This window comes from Styela clava, chromosome 4, assembly GCF_964204865.1.
Source record: "Styela clava chromosome 4, kaStyClav1.hap1.2, whole genome shotgun sequence".
Lineage (NCBI taxonomy): Eukaryota > Metazoa > Chordata > Ascidiacea > Stolidobranchia > Styelidae > Styela > Styela clava.
This window is the reverse complement of record NC_135253.1, coordinates 10641618-10650893: the sequence shown is the minus strand read 5'-3', so window position 1 is coordinate 10650893 and position 9276 is coordinate 10641618. Positions and strand designations below refer to the sequence as shown.

The following is a 9276-nucleotide window of genomic DNA, read 5'->3' as shown; positions in this document are numbered from 1 at the left end:
TGTGATAAACTTTATATATTGTATTTTGATATGAAATTATAAAATCGCGTACCTCTTGAGCGGAAGGACTTTCTATTAGTATTTGAAAATTGCAAAAATTAACCCTTTTTTGCTTAAAGTAATTTAAATGGATAGGGGTATCTTCAACAAGGGAGTACTACGTTTTCTAAGTTTGAGTAGTTTTAGGTTCAATATGTGTGATAAACATTATATATTCCACTTTGATATGAGATTATAAAATCGCGTGCCTCTTGAGCGGAAGGACTTTCTATTAATATTTGAAAATTGCAAAATTCAACCCTTTTTCGCTTTACGTAATTTTGATGAATAGGGGTATCTTCAACAGGGGAGTATTTCTCTTTTTAAGTTTGAGTAGTTTTGTGACAGTATTTTTCTGCGTGTTCATGATTCTTTGTTTTCCTGTATTTGTGATTTGTTATTGCTGTGTTGAGTGATGATTTTCTATTGCTTTATTGTTGTGTTGCGTAATTATTAGCCCCGAATGCGAATCGTCTTCCACGTTCGGGGCGGTGACACAGTCGAGTTTTGATTTTTCTTGTGTTGAGTTTGTGTTGTATTCACTTGAAGTTGCAATATTGCCGTTGTTAAGAATAAATCGCAGTCGAAATTGGATCTTCTGTTTTTATCGCAGTCAGATGTTTTAAAGAGTATAGAAAGAAAAAGCTGCGACAAAATTGGCGAGAACGCCAGGATCGATAATTTGTGAGAATTATTGATAAAGTGTAACGAAACGATATGAATTTTTCAATGGCACCTCCACGATTCTCTCAGGGGGATGATTTCGACGGATTCATGAGGGGATTCGATTCTTATTGCGCCGGCGTGGATGCGTCATCAGAATTGAGAAAGCACACATTGATTACTTGTTTAGATAGTCAAACTAAATGGGACATCAAAGATGGCCGCGGAAATGTGTATGATTAAGAAGCTGACGAAATAATCGAGCGAATACGGTCCAGCGCAGTTGCGCCGTCGTGCCTGCATAAGTTGAGACAGGAACTCTTTAATAGAATTCAGATGGAGCATGAAAGCAGCCAAAAGTATATTTTTAATTTGACCGAACTCGGTGATATGGCCTACTCCGATCCGTCAGATCGTGATATTAAAAATCAGATTCTGTACCATACTTTAATGAGGGGATTTTTTAATAAAGCATCTGTTCGTATAATACAAAAAGACAACAGCGACAGAAGGCGTATAGATTTTCATGAAGCCGCTAGAAAATTATTATCTATGGAAACCGCAGACGTTGAGCCGAATAGTGAGATTGCGATTGTTAATACTTCGAAAACGGTGAATTCTACTTGCGGTTCAAATGAGGAGAGAAATTCTATCATGAACGAAATTAAGCAAATGCGTCAAGAAATGAAAATGAGGTTCGATAAGTTGGAGCATCGCGTAAGAGAACTTGAAAGCGTCCCGAGAACCCAACAATGCTATACTCAACAGCCGATGAGTCGATCGAGGTGTTTTTTATGTAATCAGATGGGACATTTTGAGAGAGATTGTCCGTCTTTCCATGAAATTAGAGATGGTTTCGATAAGCGTAACCGCGAATATAGATTGGGTCGCGATGGCCACAATTTTCCACAACGCAGAACCGCAGATTTCGACGTGCAGGGGGAAGGAAGATGGGCGGGTCGCCGTTAGAAGCGTCCCCGCCCAAGAAAGCCTCGTCATCAATCTTCCAAATTCCAAGCATTTCAAATAGTGAACGTTTAAGCAGCAACCACCGCTTTGTGAACATGTTTGTTGAGAACCAACGAGTCTGTGCCCTGGTTGATACTGGAGCCAGTGTATGTGTAATTCGTCACGATTTATGGACGCGAATCAAAGCTAGTTCGAGATGTGAACAACCTCTACCGCCGACTTTATCGTTTACCGGCGCCAATGGATCTTCTCTTGAAATGCACGGGATTGCTACAATGCGGTTACAAATTGGAGGTATAGATACTAAATTTGAAGTGTATATTTGTCAAAATGTTACTGAAGAACTCATATTGGGTGTAGACTTTCTAGAAAGTAATAGATGCGTCATCTCGTATTTGGATTGCTCATTATGCCTTGGTGGGGCTATAGTTCCTCTGTTTTCTGGGTCTTTTGTGCCACGTAAGTCGGCCGTCAAGCTGATTGAGCGTGTGAGTGTTCCACCGAATACTGAACTACAATTTCCTGCAAAATTGATTGATTATAATGGGGATGAGCCAGATCTGACAGTTATGGTTGAAGGTATACAAGGACTGACTAGAAAATATTCGGAGCATTCCAATTCGGACTTCTACTGCAGAGCAACAGAGTGACTTGATGGACTCTTTACAAATTAATGAAATGGATTTGAGTAGTGAAGAGAGGATCAAATTGCAAAACTTGGTTTTTAAACGCAAAGAAGCATTTTCCCTGGGCACGTATGACATTGGTAAGACTAATTTATGTTCGCATTTCATTAACACAGGAGAAGCAAGACCAATTCGTCAACCGCCGCGTAGACTACCAGAGTGCCAGAAGAAAGAAGTTGAGCATCTGGTTCGTGACATGGGAAGTCAGGGAGTGATTGTCGAATCGAATTCACCTTGGTCAAGTCCGGTTGTTCTCGTGAAGAAAAAGAACAATGAGACGAGGTTCTGTGTCGACTATCACAGGCTTAACGATTGCACAAAGAAATACAGTCATCCGATCCCTCGTATCGATGAAAGCTTGGATCAATTATCAGGTGCCAAGTATTTTTCTACTCTTGACTTACGTTCTGGCTATTGGCAAATGCCCACGGACGGGGCATCACAAGAAAAGACTGCGTTTTGCTGTCATCTTGGACTGTATGAATATACTGTGATGCCTTTCGGTTTATCTAATGCGACTGCTTCGTTTTCAAAACTAATGCATATAGTGTTGAATGGTATAGAATGGCATAGGGCTTTAGCGTATATTGATGACATAATTGTATATTCTAGTACTTTTGACGAGCATTTACAGAGGCTGGACACAGTGCTGCACAGGCTTGTCGATGCAAATTTGAAGCTGAAGCCAACCAAGTGCTTTCTTTTAAAGAAAGAAGTAAGTTTTCTCGGACATGTCGTCTCTCATGAAGGTATCAGGCCCGATCCCGATAAGGTAAAAGTTGTTGAATCTTGGCCAGTCCCAAAAAGCGTTAAAGAGGTGGGAGGATTTACGGGTTTGGCGTCATATTATCGGAAATTTATCAAAAATTATGCCCAGATTGCTCGTCCTTTGCAAGTCAAGTCAAGTCAAGTTTATTTTTTCCAACCAGTAAAAAACAAAAAACACATGCAAAAATATATAGAAAAAATGATATTTAAATTACTGGGGAAGGGAAGCCGCGGGGAACCAAAACTGGTCATCGAGCTGCGACACCCAAGGTTCTAACACCTAGTTAGACAGATCGGGGAGAAGAGTTTCAACGAATAGATACCATATAAATTTTACAAAAGAGCTAACTAATTGCAATTGTTATATATTATTACTAAAAATTACCGTGCATTAAATGTGCCATAATAGCAGCGAATAACGGGGGATTTCCCGTTTGCATAGACCTAGCTGTAGCGAAATGTTGTTCTGTAGAATAACTGGGGAATTTTGAAGGTGACCTGACCACAACGTGGTTGTGCTATGACAGTATGAAGCGATATAGCAATGTACACCGATCAGGTAAATAAATAAAGTGAAATTAGCACGCTGGATGTTGAAATAAATATTCACCTTTGGTGTCCTGACGCGTTATCTCAGTACCGGTACCGTACTGCTTGTAAGCTAACAAGAAAAATATTAGGAACAAATATAAATGATTTGATACTGTCAGACTGTGATAAGAATACAATGAAAAAACAATATTGACATTTGTTGAGGTGAAAATAAATGTTGGTATAAAATCACTAGACTATGGAGTCCTTCAATGATAGAAATATCTGAGTATAGGAAGCACTGTGATAGGAATACTCCATTGCTTAAACTGGTAAATTGATGTTAACTAATACTAACATATGAAACATAATTTGTAATACTTTTTCATGTAACATAGCACAATTAATAGTTTTTGTCCATCCTAAAGTATATATTGAGACACTAAATGTCTTTTTAGATTTGATTTGAATATCTGGTGGGACATGCTTTTAACTCACTTGGTAAATTGTTCCACATTTTTGCTCCAGTGTACTTTAGGCAATTTTGGGTTATGGAATGTGACAAACGACGTAAATAAAAAGAGTGTGTGGAGGCTGATCTTGTGTTATGTGTGTGTATAGTACTTTGTCGTATAAAATAACCATCAAAAGCACTTGGTAGACAGTGGTTGTGATATTTGTGCATAAGCTTGCAGATCTCTAATTTATAAATATCTGCAAGCTTTAAAACATTAATTTTGTTATAAATTATGTTAAGATTTATGCGAGCAGACGAACGATAAAGGATTTTAACCGCCCTGTTCTGAAGTACATTGATTCGATGCAAAATTGATTGAGATATGGATCCCCAAGCTACAATAGCATATTGGATATATGTTTGAAAAAGTGAGAAATATACCAATTTAAGGGTTGCTGTATCTATATAGTGTTGAAGTTTACCTAACATACCTACAGTTCGAGAAAGTTTTTTATGAATATCATTAACATGGACATCCCAACGTAAGCAGTTATCTATATTTAGTCCTAGATATTTGTAAGAAGGGACAGATTCTAGCTCTGTTCCATTGATGTTAATAGAAATTGCGGTGACTTGATGACGTTGTTTAGGGCATATCTGAACAATTTTAGATTTATTAATATTGATTGTTAGCTTGTTGCTAATCATCCATTCGAATACCTTTGCCATCTCGATATTTACATGTTTTTCTAAGGTCAACACAGATTTCGCACTGTCGAGAAGACCGGTGTCATCTGCGAACAATTTTGTCAAGAGGTCAGAGCAATTTGAGATGTCATTGATATATAAAACGAAAAACAGTGGGCCAAGACAGCTGCCCTGGACAATTCCTGTTTTTATGGGAAGCACTTCAGACCGGTTCGTGCCAATTTCAACATATTGCTGTCTACCCGTGAGGTAGTCTTTGAAAAGGTTGTTGGCACAACCGCGGATTCCGTAATGGTGGAGTTTATCGAGTAGGATATCATGGCTAACAGTATCAAAGGCCTTTTTCAAGTCTAAAAATACGCAACATATATGTTCACCACGTTCAAATTTTTCGTAGATGTATTCAACTAAGTCGATAATAGCATGATTTGTAGAGTGATTATTCTGGAACCCAAATTGGTATTTATTAATAAGGTTGAAATTTTGACAAAAATCCATTAACCTGCGATATAAGAGTTTTTCAAAGACAATAGCAATACTTGATAAAATAGAAATGGGTCTGTAATTTGATGGATCTGTTTTATTCCCAGATTTAAATAATGGAATGACGCGGGCTAGTTTGAGGGCTGATGGGAAGATGCCCATTATTAAAGAAGCATTGAAGAAGTACACAATGATCGGGGAAATAATGTCGGCAATGATCTTGAGAAAGTAAGAGGAAATGTTGTCATCCCCAACCGCTTTTCCCTTTTTCAATGCTAATATTGTGTTAAAAACCTCATTAACAGTGGTAGCTCGGAGGTATATTGATTCCTTGGTGGTGGAGCGAAGAAATTCTTTGAAATTTTTATTAGAAGGTGGCACACTGTCAATAAGATTTTTACCGATGCTTGTGAAAAAATAGTTAAGTTCGTTGGCAATTACAAATGGGTTGGTGCTTTTGGAGCCATTTCTAAGGGTAAGTTCTGGAATTGCAGTACTTGAATTCGATTTTACATTCACAATTTCCTTAATTGTCCGCCAAGTGTGTTTTATGTCCCCCCTATAACTTTGTACTTTAGTAAGGTAATGATTTTGTTTGGATCTTCTGATGATGTGGGTTAAGGTATTCTTATACTTTTTGTAGTTTCTTCGTTGACTTGGGGTGCCTAGTATGTAATGCTTTTTATGCAACAAATTCTTGTTCCTTATCGATATTAAGATACCTTTGGTTATCCATGGTTTGTTTGCCAGTCTAGTCACTTTGCGTGAGCATTTTCCCATGGGTGCGTTCCTGTCAAGTATGCATTTTATTATGCTAATAAAAGTGTTAAACCTCTGATTGAAGTTGGTATTAGATAGTTCTGTGGCCATGAAGTTGTCAAAGGCGTTTTCCGCATCGTGTCTAAAATTTTCTTTATTAAAGTTTGACATTTTACGTTTTGTGCGAGCCGTATCAATTCTATTCGCTACATTAATATTGGGAATGCAACATATTATGGGAAAATGGTCAGAGATATCGTCTAGTAAAATGTAAGACGAGTAATCATGATCTATAATGTTTGTGTAGATGTGGTCTATTAGGGTGTGGGATGTGGGAGTAACTCTTGTGGGGTGAGTAATTATGGGAATAGCCAAGTGAGATAAGAGCATGTCCATGTATTGAATGGTTTGTATATCATGGGCTAGAAGATTAATATTAAAATCACCCATAATTATAAATTTACTATTACGATTCTCTAAATTGCAGAGGCATTGTTCCATCGCTTCAGTGAAGTTCATAATGTCACTACGAGGGTGTTTGTAAACAACGCCAATGATGATGTTTTTCTTGGTATAGGTAAGTGGAGGACTAACCTCAATCCACAGTTCCTCACAGTTTGAGTAACTTAGGTCACATTGGTGAATTTCAGTGAAGTGAATATCTGATCTGATGAACATGCCAACACCTCCAGATTTTGTGGGAGAAGGGTTATGAATAAAGTTGTATCCAGTAATTCTAATGTTGCAGATAGGTGAATTGGACAACTTCGTTTCACTTAATGCGATTATATGGGGGGCATGATGGAAACAAGTTAAGAGTTGGATTAGGCTATCAATATGTTTTGAAATTGATCTAACATTCAGGTGAATTATAACTAAATCAGAGGACTTGAATCCCGAAGAAGTATTTTTAATGTTACTGGAATCTAAATAATTACATATGCCTGGGTAAATGTTCGAAGGAATGGTTAGAGTTTTCCAAATGACGTCGGTCATGGGAGTTTGTTGTTGATGAGAGTTGAATAAATCTGTGTTATCTATAGATGTCATGATCTTTCTATTAATAACATAATATACATTAATAACATAATATACATACAAAGTTTAAGGACTGACGGTAATGAAACAACTCCAATGTTGGAGTAATCTAAATATTTTCTTGCTACAGGGCATATAGATGGAGATCGGGCTGAGGAGACCTCGGAGGAATTATCTGGACCGGACAGAAGGACGTTTAAATCAATGGATTTATGACAGAAATACCTACAGCTAGAGGGAGGCAAAAGTATACAAGTAAAATGAAATTTAAGATTACACAATTTACAATGCATATAAGAATTGCTACGGCATGGAGAATGAATTACTGAACACAAGTTATCGAATGTCATGGAGACTTATGATAATGTTATAAAATGAAGACCGATAGAAAGAGTCTGACCTATTTGATTTTGTGAAGATCGTCTTCATCTAGTATTTCTAATGTGTCCGTCATTCTATTCTTTTTTATTCGGACTTTTCCGTTTGAAGTCCATAGATACGCATATCCACATTTGTTTTTCAACACTTTCGCTTGAAAAAATAAATCCTTATTCCTGTTTGTTAAATTTTCGGCAATAAAAACCTTGGCGATGTTTTTAATATTTGTGGTGTTGGGAGCAGTCTTTAGGTTCTTGCGATTTTCAAGGATCTTGTTGCGTATTCTTCGATTTGTGAACCGCACGATGATGGGCGGATGATTTTTCGGATTGCGTGTTGGGAATCTGTGGCTATGGGAAATGTCACTAGGTTCAACATTAACTTTTGCGAGTTTAGTAATTTCCATAACAATTTTGTTAGTGTCTTCATTGGCAAGATATGGAACTCCATGAAATTCTAGGTTTTCGAGCCGAGATCTCCTTTCCTGGTCTTCCGCGTGCTCAGTAACATACCAGAGATCTTCTTCTAGATTTCGGACTCGTTCCTCCAGACTCAGTATTTTTTTGTTCTGGGTTCTCAGTTCATCGTCTACCAATTTCTGGCGACTCAGGAGCTCATCAAACTTTTTTGATTGAAAAGTTTGCGAATCCTTGATGAATGCCAGTTCCTCTTTGATTTCTTTTAGAGACTGTGTTTGGTTATCCATGAACTCTTTGAGACCTGGGCTTAGGGGTATGTAGTCTGATGCACTGCTGCTGGTGAAGTTTTCAGAAATACAACGGGCAATTATACCGGGTAGTTGTATCTCAATATTTTTTTGAATGGTTTCTTGGATTTTTGGCCAACATAGGGAAGCGGATGTTGCTTCTCCAAGCCTGGCCAAGGGGGATGCAGGTAACGGCACTGGCACTGATGCAAGAATGGGTGATAGTCCGGGATCTGGTGGACATGTCTTGCTTGATTTTTCTGGTGCAGTGTTCTTTACAGAGCTGTCCATTTTTTTTCTTGTGTTTGGCATTTGTAGATGTAAGAATAATGCTAGTTATTTATAAATGTTAGATGAATCTAGAACCTTAAACCTTAAACGTCTGACAGAGAAGGAATCTAAATTTGTATGGTCCGATGAATGTCAAAAAGCATTTACCTGTCTGAAAAAGTGCCTTGTCAGCCAACCAATCTTGCGTTTTCCAAATTTTGACAAGACTTTTATTTTAGATACTGATGCTTCTAATGAGTCTGTTGGTTTTGTTCTCTCGCAGGAGTCTGAAAACGGTGAATGTGTGGTGGCATATGGAGGTCGAGCCCTTACTAAAGCTGAAAGGAATTATTCCACGACGCGCAAAGAACTCTTGGCCGTTGTTCACGCTACAAAGAAGCTTCGGTGTTATCTGATGGGCCGCCCGTTTCAGATACGCACAGATCATGCGTCGCTGAGGTGGTTATGCTCCCAGCGAGAGACTTATGGCCAGTGTGCAAGATGGTATGAACATTTGGCTTCCTATAATTTTACTCTTCTTTATCGTCCAGGTGTGAAGCATGGAAATGCAGATGCAATTAGTCGAAGGCCAATTCGAGAAAATCTTCCGAAAAGTGATGCTACTTTGGAATTACCGTGGAAAGTAGAAGGTGGCATGCCAACGGGAATGGTGAACTTCATAGATTTTCGTCGAGAATTGGGGTACGCAGATGAACATCTCAGTGCAACGCAGAAAACTGATCCGAAATTGTCAGAGGTATTTCATTGGATTACTGCAGGTAAACGGCCTTCTTTTAAAAAGGTTAAACATACGATTCCAG

General features: G+C 38.2%; 1 long non-coding RNA gene and 1 pseudogene across 1 annotated transcript; both read left to right on the top strand.

Annotated features, from left to right (window-relative positions):
* The first annotated feature begins 622 nt into the window (after positions 1 to 622).
* Positions 623 to 2270, top strand: LOC144422176 (uncharacterized; annotated as a pseudogene).
* A 1146-nt stretch (positions 2271 to 3416) lies between these two features.
* On the top strand, positions 3417 to 7946 carry LOC144422177 (uncharacterized). The gene is made up of 7 exons (XR_013475176.1): positions 3417 to 3684; positions 4414 to 4541; positions 4868 to 5031; positions 5412 to 5532; positions 5610 to 5779; positions 6551 to 6640; positions 7232 to 7946. It is a non-coding gene; the product is annotated as an uncharacterized LOC144422177 (long non-coding RNA).
* The last annotated feature ends 1330 nt before the right edge of the window (positions 7947 to 9276 follow it).